Raw genomic sequence first — 19,753 nt, 5'->3', positions numbered from 1 at the left:
GTTAAAAAGAAATAACAAACAAAAACCAAAACCAAACACAAATGCACCCCCCCCATTGGGGGTCATACACAAAATATTAACATGGGTTATAATTATGTGATCCAAATAAAAATAAACAAAAATTAATAAAGTGTGAAAGTTTTATATTAATAATGAAATTTCTTGATTTTTTATTTTTATATTGTAAATTTTTAATTAAAAGCACTCAAAACACCGAAAATGGGCAGAGGACATTGCAACCCATCAACCACGTGCGAGGTTTCGGGAGACACTGGTGGGGCACTGGCTGAGGCTGGGGGGGCTAGTACTGAGACGCAACCTCCCAGTAGCTAGCCGCTCGTGGCCCGTACATCCCTCCGCCATGTGAGAGCAAACTTCCTCTATGGGTTTTCAAGGCCTAAAACACGCGATGCTTGCCCATCTGCCAGCCAGCCATAAGGGTCTTTTTTGTATGTAGCTTTATACAGGAAGGATCTGGAAGGCTCCACCTACATATCGGCGGGAATAACTCACCATCGGCCATTTTTGGCGCATACATCACTCTGCCGCTAGACGCCTCATATATATATATATATATATATATATATATATATATATATATATATAGTGATAGTACAAATGTATGTTTTTCAACATATGCGAATGTGAACATGAATTTTCAATATTTGTGAATACGAATGTGAATGCAACTATTCTGTTTGATGGCACAAAAACGTGAGTTCTTCCAATTTTTCTTGTACATATACATTTCACTGTAAGAGTTTCTGCCATAGAAAATTGAATGAACAAATCTTTATCAGTTTTCTGTGTTACGAGAATGCCGGACGAGCAGTGGCGTTACGTTGGCGGGGCTGCAGGGGTGTTTGCCCTGTGCTCAAAAATTCTTAGGGGAGCAAAGTTCTTAGTGGTCCATAATTTCAAAAGAAAAAATAAAGTAGTAATAATAAATAGAAAACATCCGCATCCTCCCCGTCACACAGAAAATCTCCCAATGTTTGAACATTCTACACAGTTTTTCAATACGACGGGACAAATAAACATTGCTACGTAACATTTTACAGTATTATTCTCGCTAATTGCAGCCATACTGTCCTCATGTAATCCTTATCGATGAAATACATAATGCCTATTAATAGCGTGATTTCCCATTTGAAACTACTGGTACTGTGATATTCCACAACTTGCTTAAAAAATCATAATTTAAAAATTCATAATTTCACCGAGTTGCAATGGAAGTCTAGATAGCCTCACTCCTCCTGCCCTACCTGCCTCGTCTCCGTGATGTGTGTGTTGCGTAATTTTTAAAATCCACCTCACACCTAAAGTAATCCTTAAAATGCACATGTGTATAGAAGATTTTCTACTCAGTATGACATTCTTTCACCTCTACAAATATTTGCAGAAACTCGTGTTACACGTTGTATGTATGAAACATGCTGTGGCCTCTGTTACTGTAGTTGTGCATATGGCGACAGTATGATTGCTAAGGTAAGATCTGTTGCAATCTCAAAATACCGTCGCCAAGTAATGTTCCCACCAATTTAATGTTCCAACACGGAGTTATAACATGATGCTGTTGCCAGTGTGTGCCTGTGCCCATAGGAGTTCCATCGTTTGGCGAATTTTGTTCTTCAGGGGTGTCAACAGGTTAGTTTTTTTTTTTTTTTCGCTGTGATATTTGTTTTGCTGACGCAGTAGTCATTTCTTATTCTTCGTTCTTCTGTTTTAACTGTGTGTATATATATCTATATATATATATATATATATATATATATATATATATATATATATATATATATATAGTGTTACGGAACAGCGAAAGATAATGTACACTTTAAGTGAGAATACTAAAAATCACTACTGTCCCGTAAAGTTCCAGGTTCAAAACAAAAAAGTTAGGTAAAATTACAAGTTAAAGTTTAATGCTCAAACTAACAATAAAACATTCAGGACTCATAAGGATAATGTAATGGCAAAAAACAGGTTAAATATATTGTTACGGTGGCGCCAGCCCGGGGCTATTACAAAAAAGACAACAAGTCAGCCTTAGATGATCGGCCTCCACTGCGTTGCAAAAATAACGCAGACCCCGGCACTGACACTCCGCAAACTAGAGAAAAACTGCGCAACGGAAAGGTACTTACTTAAGAACGCAACACTCTGTACTTTGATAATAAAACGGAACAGCCTACCTATAGATCTAGCCTACTATCGTCACTACCGGAAGTAATACCGCCCGAGACAGTATACAGGAACACCTCCCACTTCCGGTGGTGACGACTTCTACTTAACCCGTGTCCAAGGGGGAACGCAGTTAATGGCTCACGATAGTTCTCACTAGCCTTGTGCAAAGAGATGGGATTAAACAGTGTAGGGGTTAGGGGTGTGTGTGTATGTACGTGTGTTGGGGGAACGTTAATTAAGGCAGCGAGAGACTACGGTGAGCTAGACTGGCCCTCCAAAGACAACAAGGTCACAAAAATAAATAAAATATCTACTTCCCTCAGTCAGCAACAAAAAGAATAAAAATAAACTTAAATGAAAACGCCAGCTCGGCATAAAAATAACTGGGGAGAGAGCGAGAGTGTACAAACACCCGATACTAAAGCTGGCTGGGAAGAGACTGCCTCTGATCAAGGCTCGCGCACGGCCAAGCGCGAACGCATGAATCAAATTAATTAATAAGAACTTATATTCGTGCCCCTCTCTCTCTCTATACAATGAATTGGTACTTCTAATGCAAGCAAAACATCATTAAATATACTGGTAGCTCACATAAGACAATCAAAATAATCAAATGCATACTCAGCATGGTATAAAATAAAATTGCCCTCAGTGGCAGGAACGAAAGAAACAAAAGAATTTGTAGCACTCGCTAATATAAACTCCGCGAATGACGCGGATACATACTGCATAATCCCCCCAGCCCAGCTGTAACGGCTGCATCCGTGGGAACGGAAAGGCGGACAACGTAACACGCCCTTCCCCAAGGGAAAATTTTGAGCCCTGGATCAAAATTTTCGAATCAAGACCCTGACCCCTCCCTGGATAAACAATCAGCAATTACGTTATCAGTCCCCTTAATATGCCTAACTTCTAAATTGTACTCTTGCAAAAGCAAACTCCAGCGGGTCAAACGCTGGTTCTTAAATTTAAACTTGTTCAAAAACTGCAGGGGATGATGGTCTGAATAAATCTTGATCACAGGGCCAAAAGGGGGCAGGTAGACAGCAAAGTGTTGCAGGGCCAGGATAATCGCTAATAACTCCTGCTCTATGACAGAATAGTTCTGGGCTCTATTAAACTTCTTTGAGAAGTATGATATGGGATGTTCAACCTGGCCCTCATCTGGCTGCATCAACACTGCTCCTACCCCTACTCGGCTAGCATCAACTCGGCTAGCATCAACTGCCAGCACAAAAGGTTTGTCAAAATCTGGTGCACGCAATATAGGGTGGTGGCACAGCAGAGACTTAACCGTAATAAAAGCTTGCTCACACTCGGCTGTCCACTGCCACTTCTTATCCTTGCGCAATAAGTCAGTAAGAGGGGCAAGCACTGTGGAGTAATTCCCAATGAATCTTCGGTAATAGCCGATCATGCCCAAAAATCGCTGGAGGGCACGGCGACACTAGGGTGCTGCAAAGTTGGAAATGGCATCCACCTTAGCCCGAGGTGGAGCCACTTGCCCATGTCCCACAACAAATCCAAGGTACTGGACCTTAGCACGTACGAACTCGCACTTGTCTAAGTTGACTACTAAGCCAGCTTCCTCCAACCGCTTAATGAGCATTTCCACATGATCAAGGTGCTCCTCCCACTTGGTGTCATACACAATGACATCATCGATGTAAACGACACAATTGGGTATGCCATCCACCACTTTATCCATAAGCCTCTGGAAAGTGGCTGGAGCATTCTTCAATCCATAAGGCATCACCTGGCACTGATATACTGCACCACTGACAACAAAGCTAGCCACTTGTTTAGCCCGTTCCGTCAGCGGGACCTGCCAGTATCCTTTTACTAAGTCAAGTTTGGTGATATAAGTGGCATTTCCCACCTTGTCCACGGAGTCATCGACCCGAGGTAAAGGATAAGCATCGGTCTTAGACAGTGAATTAACTTTCCGGAAGTCCACACACAACCTAACCTTCCCATCTGGCTTCGGCTGCAAGGTAACTGGTGAACTCCACTCACTGAAACTCCTCTTGATCAATCCATGGTCCAACATATACTTGATCTCATTATCGAGAGCTTTCTGTCTGATAGGGTTGATGCGGTAGGGAGCTAATTTTACAGGCTTACTATCCCCAACGTCAATGTCATGAGTAGCCCAAGTTGTCAATCCCGGTGAATCTCCAAAAACTTTCGGATGTTTCCATAATCTGTTGCACAGCTCTTCTCGCTTTACTGGATCAAGGTGTCGCAATTTCTCCACCAGAGCTGCATAACCATTGCCCTCCCATAGGTCAGCTGGTAACATCTCACCACGACTAAGCACTTCCTCCTGCTCCTCCAACTCACTACCAACCGCCAAAACTACAGGAGCGCTCTTATCCCTGGTTCCCTCAACGTCCACTCCAAAGTCACCTTCCAGGGACTGTGGCTGTAACCCTGGTCCACTATTCACATCACCGGCACCAACAGCTCCCTCCACAGCACGTTCCCTTGATGCCACGTCCTCTCTTTCCCGTCCTTCACATCCCAGGTGAGAGACATCAGCAGTCATCCCACAATGAGAATCAACTGGGCGGTAGTATGGCTTCAACATATTAATGTGGCACAACTGAGTACTCTTCCGCCTATCTGGGGTAACAATTAGATAGTCAAGTTCCCCAACTCTCTTCTTCACAATATAAGGACCACTGAATCTAGCCGCCAGAGGTTTTCCTTGCATGGGCAGCAGTGCCAAAACTTCATCTCCTTGCTTAAACTCACGACTTCTGACCTTCTTATCGTAATGAGCCTTCATTTTCGCTTGAGCCCCGATTAGATTGTCACGGGCAAGCTCTAAAGCGCAATGCAGTCTCTCCCGAGTGCTGCAGACATAGTCAAGCAGGGATTCCTGGTTGCCAGATTTGTTGTTACTCCAGGCCTCTCGCACCACATCCAAGGGACCACGAACTCTGTGCCCAAACACTAACTCATTGGGTGAAAACCCTAACGACTCAGTTGGTACCTCTCTCACTGCAAACATAACAAAGGGTACCGCTAGGCCCCAATCCTTTCCACTATCATAGCAGAAGGTGCGCAGCATTGTCTTTAAAGTCTGATGATGCCTCTCCAGGGCACCTTGTGACTGCGGATGGTAAGCACTGGACAAAATGTGTTTGATGCCCAACTCTGTCATTGTCTGCTTAAACAAATTAGATGTAAAATTCACTCCACGGTCTGACTGCAACTCCTTAGGCAGGCCAAAATGAGTAAAGAACAGGATAAGTTGCTTGACTACTGACTTCGCCTGCATGCTTCTGATTGGTATAGCCTCTGGGTATCGCGTGGTAACATCCATTATGGTTAACAAATACTTGTTTCCAGCAGAAGTAGGAGGTAAAGGGCCCACGATATCAATGATTACCCGGGTAAACGGAGGTTCAACTGCAGGAATGGGAGTCAAAGGGGCCACAGGAAGAACTTGATTAGGCTTGCCCACTATCTGACACGTGTGACAGCTCTTGATGTACGCAGCAACTTGTCCCGGCATACTTGGCCACCAAAAATTATATCTTAAGCGCTGCACTGTCTTTCTGTTTCCCAAGTGACCTGCTAAAGGTCCCTCATGTGCTAACTGTATTAACGGCACCCTATACTGCACAGGCACCACCACCTGCACTAACTCACCCACTCCTCCATCCACCGTGGCGCCAGTGGGCGTCCATCGGCGATGTAAAACATTGTCTTTAATCAGGAACTCCTCCTTACCACACTCCATACTTCTTTCTTCCCCTACTCGAGCAAACAAGGGCTTTAATGTTACATCCTCCTGTTGCTTCACCCTCAATTCTGCTGGCCCAACACCCGCCAGCTCTACTGAGGACTGAGATAAGGGACTGGTCGGGACACTGGATTGCGAAGGGTGATCAATCTCAGCGTCACCTCTAGTACACTCGACAGGGGGAGGAATGTCAGACTCCACACTGACATCATCATCACCTCTACCCTCAACAGTGACACTCTGTTCCTCAGGCGCGTTTGACCGTGGTCCTGCATCCCCGCAGTCGACCCCAGCGTCCTGAAATTCTCCTAATTCAGTCGATGGGCTGGGTTCAGTCTCCACACAGACACACTCAACACCACCTCTAGTGTCCTGAGTGGGAAGTGGGGCGGCGCCCATGCACGCATTCCCACTCTCCTCACCCACTACAGCAACACTCTGCTCACTAGGTTCCTCCATTGGTGGCCCTGCCTCACCACAGTCGACCCCAAGAACTGTGACTTCACCAGTTCTTCCTCCCGGGCTGCAACCTGTGCCATAGATCTTGTAATTGCACAGACCGGGAACATGGCTTCCACTTCTGCATCAACTTCAATACCAATTTCTGGGGCGTCAAAACACTTCTCTGCCACAACAACTGGTGGGGGAAGAGATGGAAATACTTTCTCCCCAGCCAGGTCATTCCCCAGCAGAAAATCAATCCCCTCTACTGGCATTACATCAGCAACAGCTACTTGAGCTGCAGCCTGAACAATGGGGCAATCGAGTTCCACATGAACATAATCATAGTATTCATCTGAGTTCATGCCTCTACACAGCACATACTTCCCTGAGTTTACAGGCCCTCCAGTCACGTTTCTGCACACAGACTGTTGTGCACAGGTATCACGAGCCACAGTAACTGGATAACTGATCCCATGAATTTTCACTGTGCCGTGACATATAAAAGGTTTACACCAGTCTAGGGACGATTTCTGAGGCAGTTCATCCGGAGGTGGCGTAGCATGTTGGGTAACCTTTTCAGCCTGAGCTGGCAGCGAGCACAGCCGGCTGAACTCCAGCTTTCCACAGACTTCTCCCTCACCGTTACCACTCTCCCAACTCCTCTCGTTCACCTGACTCGAACCTACAATTAGTGCCACTGGTTTGGCATTTTGGGAGGCCTTCCACTTAGGGCAGTTAGGCTTGATGTGCCCACTCTGTTTGCAAAAGTAACAAACTAGCTTCGAACTGGATACAGGGCTCTTTCTCCCTGAATTCTTTTTCTCCTCTGAACTTCCCTTGGACTGATTCACGGGAGATTTATCCCAGGCAGGGCCACTCACAGTCCTCTCCCTGGAATACTGAAAATTAACGTACTTGACCCCCATACTCCGCAAGGCAAACACCCGGTCATCAGCCCACGTCGCTGCTTCCTTCACGGTCTTGAATCTCTTCTCCCTAATTTTAACACCAATTTCTTTGTCAGCCATGTTGGTAAAATGTTCCATCAAAAGCAGTTCACGCACCTCGTTATACGAAGTGGCGCTCTCACTCAGCAACCACTCGTCTAACCTCTCCTCCAGATACCTGGCGTAGGCCATATAGGTGTCAGCAGGCCTTTTCCGAGCACCACGGAACAACAACCGATAAGCCTCTGGTCTAACTAAGTTCATATGCCTTCAGGATGGCTGTTTTAAATTCATCATAATCATCTACATCCTCAGGGCTCAACCTATTATACACTTCCAAGGCTTTTCCCTTCAGCACATTAGATACCAACCCCACCCAGCGCTGCCTTGGCCACTCAAACTCCCTAGCCTTCTTCTCAAACCTGACAAACCATTCTGTCACCTTCAACTCATCAAATGCTGGCACTAATTTTAGACTCCTTGAGAACCAACTCTCCCTATCCTCTGCACGGCCTGAGGTTTGGGTATCTGAAGTTGGTCTATTAGCAGTCACCTCCAAGCGAGTCTTCTCCAGCTCAAATCGCATTTTTTCACGCTGCAACTCCATCTCCTCTCTTGCACGCTGCATCTCCATCTCCCTCTCTTCTTTTGCACGCTGCATCTCCATCTTTCTCAACTCCAACTGCAACTGAGCCTCCGGTGACAAGACTCCAGGGTATATGGGAGTGGAATGAACAACTCCAGGGAAAGCACTAGACATACCTGGGGGAACTGCTCTAAACTGGCTCGGCGGCATCATAAATGGTAATAGTGGGGTAGCGAAACGAGGCAGCTCAGCCCCATAGTCAAACTCAGGGCTCACACGGGGAGTACCTTTGCTATGTGCCTCTCGTTGTTCCATATCCACAGGTGACTCAGCACGTACGCGATCTGGTGTAGACACGCGTGACTCCATGGCGACAAATCAATGGCAGTACTGAATAATGAAATACTAATGCTGACTGAGAAACTACAAACACATCAACTTCACCTCAAAGCACAGAGAACGCCAAGGTAACGATATCCTAGCAAGAAAAAGGCACTGTTAGGATATCCTGATGCGAGGTCGCCACTGTTACGGTGGCGCCAGCCCGGGGCTATTACAAAAAAGACAACAAGTCAGCCTTAGATGATCGGCCTCCACTGCGTTGCAAAAATAACGCAGACCCCGGCACTGACACTCCGCAAACTAGAGAAAAACTGCGCAACGGAAAGGTACTTACTTAAGAACGCAACACTCTGTACTTTGATAATAAAACGGAACAGCCTACCTATAGATCTAGCCTACTATCGTCACTACCGGAAGTAATACCGCCCGAGACAGTATACAGGAACACCTCCCACTTCCGGTGGTGACGACTTCTACTTAACCCGTGTCCAAGGGGGAACGCAGTTAATGGCTCACGATAGTTCTCACTAGCCTTGTGCAAAGAGATGGGATTAAACAGTGTAGGGGTTAGGGGTGTGTGTGTATGTACGTGTGTTGGGGGAACGTTAATTAAGGCAGCGAGAGACTACGGTGAGCTAGACTGGCCCTCCAAAGACAACAAGGTCACAAAAATAAATAAAATATCTACTTCCCTCAGTCAGCAACAAAAAGAATAAAAATAAACTTAAATGAAAACGCCAGCTCGGCATAAAAATAACTGGGGAGAGAGCGAGAGTGTACAAACACCCGATACTAAAGCTGGCTGGGAAGAGACTGCCTCTGATCAAGGCTCGCGCACGGCCAAGCGCGAACGCATGAATCAAATTAATTAATAAGAACTTATATTCGTGCCCCTCTCTCTATACAATGAATTGGTACTTCTAATGCAAGCAAAACATCATTAAATATACTGGTAGCTCACATAAGACAATCAAAATAATCAAATGCATACTCAGCATGGTATAAAATAAAATTGCCCTCAGTGGCGGGAACGAAAGAAACAAAAGAATTTGTAGCACTCGCTAATATAAACTCCGCGAATGACGCGGATACATACTGCATAATCCCCCCAGCCCAGCTGTAACGGCTGCATCCGTGGGAACGGAAAGGCGGACAACGTAACAATATGGTTAACTGCAATACCCTCTATTAACACGAAATTAGCATGAGTAAATTTATCTAAGTCAGCCCTGTTAAAATGAAAATACATTGGGTAATGCTCAGTTAATGCTAGATAAATTATTACAGATACAAAATATTATTAATGATGACTGACACAAAGAACCTCACATGAATTACAAAAACCCCACTAGGCCTAAGAATCAACCTTATGCTACACAGTACAAGAAAAAATGCAATAACACTTATACTCAAATTACACAGCTGCTAGATGGTTGGAGACTTCCTGAGCACTCACAATAATAACTGTACAGGGGAGGACAGAGATGTGAACAAAATGAGGAGTAGATCTAAGTGGCAATTAATGTAGACTGAGCTCATTATATAGGGGCCGGCAGAGCTTGATACAACTTGTAAGAAGGACGCGCAAATGAAGCCATAGGGGACAAAGAGTTGACAATCCCGCTCTGAACAACAGAAAGAACGACTTACTCTACTATAACGGCAGAAGGGGGGGAGTGAGGTAGAACACGCTCGTGATCAAACAGGCAGCACACTGTACGTTAGAATTAAACAAAGGATGATGAAATCATAGGCTATGTAACACATCCCCACAAAGAAAAAAGAAATTTACATAGGAAATTTCTTATTACTCTAAAACAATCTGTCTAAAGTCTAGATAAGCAATCTGCAATAACATTTTCTTTCCTAGAGTTACAAAACATGAGATCTCCCTAGCACGTTCAGTCATAGGTACTTGCCAGTATCCCTTTAACAAATCAAACTTACTTATGTACCTAGCCTTTCCGATCTTGTCTATGCAATCTTCCACACGAGGGAGAGGGTAAGTGTCTGTTTTGGTTATCTGATTAACACGTCTGTAGTCAATGCAAAACCGCTGTGACCCACCTGCCTTAGGGACTAGAGTGACAGGAGAACTCCACTCGCTCTGACAGGGCTCAATCATCTTGTGGTCCAACAGGTAGCCAAACTCCTTCTGGATGAGAGGAACTTTCACTGGGTTCACACGGTAAGGAGGCAATTTAATTGACTTTGCGTCTCCAACATCGACATCATGCATCAACACAGTGGTTCTTCCTGGAGTGGCTCGGAACACTTGCGGATACTCCTGCAGTAAAGCCAAAAACTCCTGCCTTTCCTTGGGAGGTAGATGAGAAAGCTTAGTCTGGAGATCATTCATGATATCAGGATTCTTCCCCAAACTATCACTCAGGCTCATACTGCATGGGAGAGCTTCACTTGCAGACTCGGATGGAACAGCTACAGTGCAGACTGGATTATTTTCGTCCCGCCTGTGATATAACTTTAGCATGTTGATGTGACATAGTTGCTTGTTCTTTCTACGATCTGTTGTGGCGATGACATAGTTGACATCACTGAGTTTCTTCTCCACGAAATAAGGACCACTAAACTTGGCTTGAAGAGGTTGCCCATGAACCGGTAGCAGAATCAAAACCTGATCTCCTGGCTGAAAGTAGCGTAACCTGGACTTCTTATTATACCAAGTCTTCATCTTCTCCTGAGCAGCTCCTAAATTCTCTCTCGCCAGCTGTAAAGCAGTGGACAGCCGTTCTTTGAACTTCATCACATACTCCAGCAGGTTGACGTCATCTTCCTCCGACAGCCAGCATTCCTTGAGTAGCTTAAGGGGTCCTCTTACTTCATGGCCAAACAGTAGTTCAAAAGGTGAGAAGCCCAGTGATTCATTTAGAGATTCTCTTGCAGCAAATACAACGAATGGAAGACCTTTATCCCAGTCTTTCTGATGTTCCAAACAATATTTCTTGAGCATCGATTTGAGTGTTTGATGATATCTCTCCAACGCTCCTTGAGTCTGGGGATGGTAAGCTGAAGACGTGATCTGGGTGATGCCCAACTCTTTCAGAGACTGCTTGAAAACATTTGACATGAAATTACTTCCCCGGTCTGACTGTACCTCCTTGGGCAGACCAAACTTTGTGAAGAACCCTAGCATTTCCTTAACCACGTTCTTTGCTGAGATATTTCTAAGTGGAATGGCTTCAGGATAACGAGTAGCCATATCAATCAGGGTCAACACATAAGAAAATCCTGAAGAAGTCTTAGGAAGAGGGCCCACAATATCCACCAACACACAGGTGAATGGCGCCTCAAAAGGAGGAATGGGAACTAGAGGTGCAACCTTTTCGGTCTGATTACACTTCCCCACAACTTGACAGGTGTGACAAGACTTACAATACCAGGAAACATCCCTGAAGATACCTGACCAGTAGAAGTGTTTCAAAATGTGTGCCACAGTCTTCCTCACTCCAAGGTGTCCTGCCAAACTGGAATCATGAGCCACTCTAATGATATCCTGCCTACAAACACGAGAGATGACAACTTGATGTACAACCTCCCATTCACAGTCGGCTGATGCTGTTGGGGGTCTCCAGTTCCTCATAAGTACTCCTGACTTTATAGAATAACAAGTAGAAGCACCAGCTGACTCTTCGTCACTGCAAGCAGAGTTAGCTAGACCTTTCAACTCAGGGTCAGCAACCTGCAACTCAACCAACTCTTGACGATACAAATTATCAACACTACGGGATACTGCCTCATCTGGTGAGTGGTCCAAATTAGCAAGAAAAGTGTCAGCTAGGATAACATCATCATCATCATTATCCTCTAAATCACCAGTAACTTTAGACTTAGCCCTAGTGACAGCACATGCAGGGAACACATCAGGGACATCACAATCCTGGGACGCAGCCACTGGCTCACTAGACAACTGAGGAGCTGGACACACTTGACTTCCACCAATATCATTTCCAAGTAAGAAAATTACACCTGACATTGGGAGTGTCTCAACCAACCCAACCATAACGGAACCATCAACAAAACCAGACTCTAAATTCACTCTGCACAGAGGGACAGAGAAGTAATTATTCCCTACACCTTGTAAGATTACGGTTTCATCAAAGGAATTAACATTAGAGCCTAGAACACTGGTCAACATAAGGGATTGGCAAGCACTTGTATCACGATATATTTTAACTGATTTCCTGTCATCACTGTCCAGAGGACTGACAAAACCATCAGACAGGAAATTAGCACATGAACTCTTGAGAGTGTCACCCACGTTACTGCTCAAAAGAGGAGCTCCATCATGAGAATTTAAGTTACCCCTCAAAGCAGGTTCAGTTAACTCAGTTAAGAAATTCTGGGAACTCTCAAGGGTGGACACTAGACCAATTGACTGAATATTTAAAGACTCCTTTTTGTTCACATCACGCTGTCTCCTGAAACATTTCTTCGCAGTATGACCAAGCTTACTACAATAAGTACATTTACTTTTCCGAAATCTAGAGGTGAAGCTGGTATTTACTTCCTGAGAAACATCATCCTTATTCTCTTTCCTGTTACCTGTACTCTGAGTAGAGGCAACGTACTTACTCTCAGCTTTCCCTTTTTCTCTAGAATATCTCTTGTGAGTGAGAACATATTCATCAGCTAAAACTGCAGCATCAGACAAATTATCTATTCTTCTCTCATCAAGATATAGGCTTACATCTTTATTAATACACCTCATGAAGTTCTCCAGCAAAATCATCTGCTTAAATTTGCCAAAATCAGAATCCACATTCTTAGAATTTAACCACTGCTCTAACAGATCTTCTTTGATTTTTCCATACTCAACATGGGATTGCTTATCTTGCTTATAAGTTGTCCTAAATTTTACTCTATAGGCTTCAGGAACAAGCTCATAGGCCTTAAGAATCAAGCTCTTAACTACATCATAATTATCAGATTGATCCTGAGGCAAAGATGCATAAGTTACTTGAGCTTTACCGGTAAGAACAGTTTGAAGGAGTACTGGCCAATACTCCTTGGGCCAATTAAAACCTGTAGCAACCCTCTCAAACAACTGAAAATACTTTGTTAAATCAGATTCATTAAAAGGAGGGACAAGTTTAACATTTTTAGCCACATCAAAATCATCAGAGCAAGATGATCCAGTTCCACCTTGTTTCATGCGATACTCATGGTCTGCCTGAATCCTGGCAAGTTCAACTTGTGCGTGTATCTGTGCCTCCTGAATACGAGCCTGAGACTCCGCCTCGTTAGCATTTGCTTGAAATTCAGCCTTCTTAATGCAAGCCTCCTTAGCCTGAGACTCAGCCTCCTTAGCGCGTGCTTGAAATTCGGCTTCCTTCACACGAGCCTCCTGCAGGGCTAGCTGTAACTTAGCTAATTCAATCTGCGTTTGCTCATTTGGAGGAGTTACATTAAACAAGCTTTTATTAATCATGCCAACAATTTGATCTTTATAATGATGAGAGTGAACTGCAATTCCCAATTGTTGAGCAACAAGCTTAAGTTCATTCTTTGTTCTGTTTTCTACATCACACACTGTTTGCACATTTGACAAAAAATCTTTGACTTCATCAAGTGTAGTAATAGTAGACATCATGAATAAATCACAGTCACAAAATATCGAGCAATATCCTTATGATAATATCCTGAATATCCTGATAAGAGGTCGCCAAATTCATGTTACGGAACAGCGGAAGATAATGTACACTTTAAGTGAGAATACTAAAAATCACTACTGTCCCGTAAAGTTCCAGGTTCAAAACAAAAGAGTTAGGTAAAATTACAAGTTAAAGTTTAATGCTCAAACTAACAACAAAACATTCAGGACTCATAAGGATAATGTAATGGCAAAAAACAGGTTAAATATATGGTTAACTGCAATAGCCTCTATTAACACGAAATTAGCATGAGTAAATTTATCTAAGTCAGCCCTGTTAAAATGAAAATACGCTGGGTAATGCTCAGTTAATGCAAGATAAATTATTACAGATACAAAATATTATTAATGATGACTGACACAAAGAACCCACATGAATTACAAAAACCCCACTAGGCCTAAGAATCAACCTTATGCTACACAGTACAAGAAAAAATGCAATAACACTTATACTCAAATTACACAGCTACTAGATGGTTGGAGACTTCCTGAGCACTCACAATAATAACTTTACAGGGGAGGACAGAGATGTGAACAAAATGAGGAGTAGATCTAAGTGGCAATTAATGTAGAGACTGAGCTCATTATATAGGGGCCGGCAGAGCTTGATACAACTTGTAAGAAGGATGCGCAAATGAAGCCATAGGGGACAAAGAGTTGACAATCCCGCTCTGAACAACAGAAAGAAAGACTTACTCTTCTATAACGGCAGAAGGGGGGGAGTGAGGTAGAACACGCTCGTGATCAAACAGGCAGCACACTGTACGTTAGAATTACACAAAGGATGATGAAATCATAGGTTATGTAACAAAATATATATATATATATATATATATATATATATATATATATATATATTCCATTTTTTAATGGTTTAACCATTTACGAAAATGAAGAAATGGTTATACAAGTAAGTATTTTCTTAAAATACAGTACATGTGCTTGGGGGGTAAGGGGTTTAGTACTGGACTGGTTGAAGAGACTTAGGGAGTGCAAACGGTCCACGGGTTAGGGGGCGCAATACTTGCCTTGCCCCGGGCGCTGGCAACGCGTGCCACGCCATTGGGTATGAGGACCCAACTTTTTCATGCATCCCCGAGGATTTCAGATGCTTCCTGGACGAACTTCGACTGGACTCAGAACAGATCACTTCAGACAGGCATTTCTCTCTCTCTCTCTCTCTCTCTCTCTCTCTCTCTCTCTCTCAGAAATTCTTGAGATTTTGAGTATTTTTTGTCTTTATGAGCTAAAAATCTGGAAATTACCCACTTTTTAATGAGAAATTGTGAATATGTCATTAGGCAAAAAATCTGGAGAATTCAGACTTTTCTGGGAATCTGGCAACACTGCATGCTGCAGCAAGCTGCCCTAGCTGCCTGGGCACAGCTGCTTGGCTGGCAACACTAGCCTCAAACAATCGTTCAACTCATACTGATGAATCTTTAATTGATTCTTTATAAACTTAATAAAGTTACATTAATAGTATTCGTAAAATATTCACATCACAAAAATGCGAATGCAAATGTGAATGTAAATAATGAAAACAAATATGCGAATGTCTGTGAATGGAAATATATATATATATACCAGGTGTTTATATATATATATATATATATATATATATATATATATATATATATATATATATATATATATATGAGGTGCTAAAGAAAAGTTCCAGTAATTTGAATGACTACCGTGTTAGTGGAAGCCAAGAACTGTTGGACAACAACTGATGTGTGGGCTGGGGTGCTGTCACGATGCTGGACCCAGTCCTTGTTCTTACACTGATCAGGACGTTTGGGGCGGATTTTCTCCCTTAGACACTGCAAAACTTCACGGTAAAACTTTCCGCGGACAGATTGACCGGGTGGGACGAGTTCCTTGTGAACAGTCCCTTAGATATTGAAGAAAATGATCAACATCGACTTGACATTGCTGGGCAATTGGTCCGCCATTGCAAAACCACCAAACCACCAACACACCACGTTACAATCGTAAGCTTAGCTCAACAACACGTCCGCTCAAAGACACAGCCGGGGCCACAATGATGTACAATGGGTACTGCTGACTCCTCCTAGTGGCAAAAGGCAAAACTGCAAACAGTTGGCTCCCTCTGTTCAAATTACAGGAACTTTTGGGTAGCACCTTGTGTGTGTGTGTGTGTATATATATATATATGTAAAGGAGCCTCTGTGGTACAGTGGTAAAGTGTGCATTTTCGTACACTAAAGAACGAGGGTTTGCGCTCCGCTAGGGTAATAAGATTTGGGAGCGTTCTTCTGGCCACGTACTGCATTGGCGGACATCAGGGGTGCTGTAGTTGAACCAGTGTCGCATACTATAAAGTATGCTTGCACCCAGTCGGCTTGCACGGGCCGATTACACTTGGTTCACAGACTACACACAAATTCAAAGCCACTCCAACACTACAATACACTTACAAGCACTTCTCACCCTACATACAATCTCTACCAGACAGCCTAAGGCAATTGGTAGAGATACATTAGCTGTATCGTCCCCACTTCGGTCGGGATAGGCCGATCCTGCAGTGGACACTCAAACGGCTAAAAAGATGAGATGAGATGAGAGATATATGTAAAACACCACCATCATCATCATCTTCAGCCATTACAAGTCCACTGCTGAACAATGGCCTCCCCCAACCTTCTCCACGAATTCCTAGACTGAGCCAGTCTCTGCCATGTTTTCCCTGCAGATTTTTCAGTCTCATCTCCACTTCCTGTCTGGCCTTTTTCTGCTACACTTTCAGTCCCTTGGTGTCCAGTCAGTCAGCCTCTTGCCTCATCAATTATCCCTTATTCATGCTACATGGCCTTTCACTCCCATTTCTGTTCTTTTATATCTTCAGTAACGTCTGACTTCAGTTTGGTCTCTTACTCAAGTTAATCTTTTCCTGTCTCTTTAAGATATTCCGAACATTGATCCTTCCATTGCTCTCTGAGATCGGATTAGTTTATTTTCCTTCAGTTTTGTTAGTTTCGAGGTCTCACAACCGTACGTCATAGCTGGAATTATACATTCGTTATGTATAAATACTTTTCGTTCCATACATATTGGCAGGCTACTTTTCATAATGTCTCGTATGTTTACCAAAAGCTTTCCATCCAATTGTACTGCGTCATTTTATTTCGGTATCATGGCCTTTCGTTAATTTTAGTATTTGCCCCAAGCAATTGTACTCCTCGACTTCTTCAAGAATTTCTTCACTTATTCAGATGACGCTCATTTAGTGTATTTGGATGAAACATTACATTAGTTTTACTCCAATTCATCTTTAGCCCCACTTTGAGACTTTCTCTGTTCAGGTCATTTAACATTTCTTGCAATGTCTCTGCAGTCTGAGGTTACATTTACTCCTTGTTCTAGCAATGAATTTATAATTGCTATGTGCACCACTGAGTCAAAAGCATCAACAAAACCTAAGCAGGGTAGTATATTATATTCTATAGGTTTCTCAATCACCTGATTCATTGTGTATAGATGATCAGTAGTCGAATATCTACTTCGGAATCCCACCTGTTTACGAGGTTGGTTTTCTTCTAGGTTTGTTATTCTCTTCGTAAGGACTTTAGTGAAGAGTTGGTAAATGACTGATAAGAAGCTAATGGGTCGATAGTTACTAAGATCTTCTGAATCGCCTTTTTTTGTAAAGTAAAATAACAATTACACTACACCATGTTTTCGGATATTTTGTCTTTTTTATACATGGAGTAAATACGTGGGTAAGCCTGTTTATCACTTCCCCTCCTGCATCCAGAATTAAACCTGCTACTGTTCCATCTTCTTCCGGAGCCCTCCCTCTTTTCATATTTTAAAGAGAAATGTTTACTTCATCTGGTGTTACCACAGGTATTTCACTTGCCTCAAATGAAAAGTTAGCTATTGGTACCACTGTCTTTGATGCATACAGTTAATTGTAAATTTCTTCAACTTTCTTTACCATCTTATCACTGCATTTAATAACTTCACTGTTTTTGTCTTTCAGTGATATATTTTGTTGCTTTCCTAATGCCATTTTACTTCAGACCTGTCTCAGACTTTTTCCTTTTTTGATGGTTTCTTAGATCTGATCCATGTGTCTCTTTCTTTTTTTCTTCTTTTTGTCTCTTGTTGATCACCTTTTTAAATTCCACTTGTTATATATCATCTTTCTTTGTTTTTATTTTCATTTCATTTCTTTTTTCATGAGCTTGAGTGTCTTTTCCGAATACTTCTTGTCTTTGGTTGTGTCAAGGGGGTAAGTGGATCTAAGAATAAATTGCAAATAAATCGTTGGTTGTCACAAAGGAATCGACTTATGGAATGAACCAGGAAGTTTTTACTTTATGCTGGTGTATTTTGCTGATTCTCTAAAGATGAGAATTTCATAAACTTTCTCAACAGTACACAGCAGAGACTAATCACTCACGAATGCTGAATCATTGATACTGATGGGTTCTGGGAAAGTCTCCTTACCCCTGATAATCGATAATTAATACTAGTAGACAGATTCTTGATGGTGCTAACTCTTGGCTGACACAACGGATTTATCATGAACCAGTATGAAAGAACTGGCATAACTACCAGTTGTGAATAATAAAAAAGAAAGTTTGTGCAAATGGGGAGTAAGCAAATTTAAGTATGATCAATGTGGAGAAATCAAACACGGTTATTACATTTAATTGAGCATAAAGAGAACTGTAAATTTATTAACCTCTTCTTACATGATGACACATTTGTCGTCTTTAGGGTTTGGCTGTGACAATATACATTGATGCTTTTGGCGTCATTAGAGCATAAAAACTCTCATGAGAAGAAAAGTTTTTGGATGATCGGCATCATTTTTGGAGGCGTCATAGTTTCTCTGTTTCTCGTCAAAATAATGAGTTGGCAACTTTGGGTCCTGATACCAGCAAGAGAGCAGACAGGTTATTCAATATCAAATGAACTGTGAGTGGGGAAGGTACTGTGCGGTTCTGTCCCTTTTAATTTCCACTCTTACCCCCGTCCTGGGCATGCAACATATTTCACTATTCCAGTAGTGTTTGTGTATAGTGTTTGGGCACTGTTGTGATTAGATTTGGTGTTTGCAATAAGAAATTTGGTGTTTGTGAAGCATTCCTGGTCATTATCAGCCATTGGCCCAATGAAGATTGTGCTACTGTTTCTAGTCAACTACACTGCCTCTACCCGGCACCAAATGTGAGTATTCAGCCATAAAAAATAGTGACAGTGAATCATGTGAATATAGTGTGCATATCTAGTGTACAAAGAATTGGTGAAATACTTGCAGTAGCTTAGAGGAAGGCAGGAAACCGCCCTTCAGTCATGACACGGCATGGGTACACCATAGTTTTTTGCATTTTTCTCGAAAACTATGAGGCCTAGGTTCACCGTTGTGGGCTCAAATGAAAGCCAGTGAAATTCTGCATAGGATAATGAAACAAAAACATAACAGTAGCAACAAAAGTTTTTTGCTAGAGTTCCCCGATTTAAAAAATCTGTTGTCTGTTGGAAATGGGTTTTACTTATTTGCTTATTACTCGAACACCACACCTCGTATCAAACTGGGACCTCCGGCATTCGAAAGCTAATAAAATTCTCTTTCCAATGATGGTACACATGTAGAGATTGATCTGTAAACATTTGACTTATGATGTTGGGATGCAAGATGTATGCTCCTGAATGTTTATTCCCACAGCCCTAACATACATATAGTGTGTGTGTGTGTGTGCGTTTTTTTTTTTTTTTTGCTTATCATGTAGATTGTAGAACAAACATCAATGAATAGGAATATGTGGATTTTGTGGCAAAATAAATAT

This window comes from Coenobita brevimanus, chromosome 47 (genome assembly GCF_032717465.1).
Source record: "Coenobita brevimanus isolate Jiangsu-jjx chromosome 47, ASM3271746v2, whole genome shotgun sequence".
NCBI lineage: Eukaryota > Metazoa > Arthropoda > Malacostraca > Decapoda > Coenobitidae > Coenobita > Coenobita brevimanus.
The sequence above is the reverse complement of the archived record's forward strand: the minus strand, read 5'-3'. Positions refer to the sequence as shown.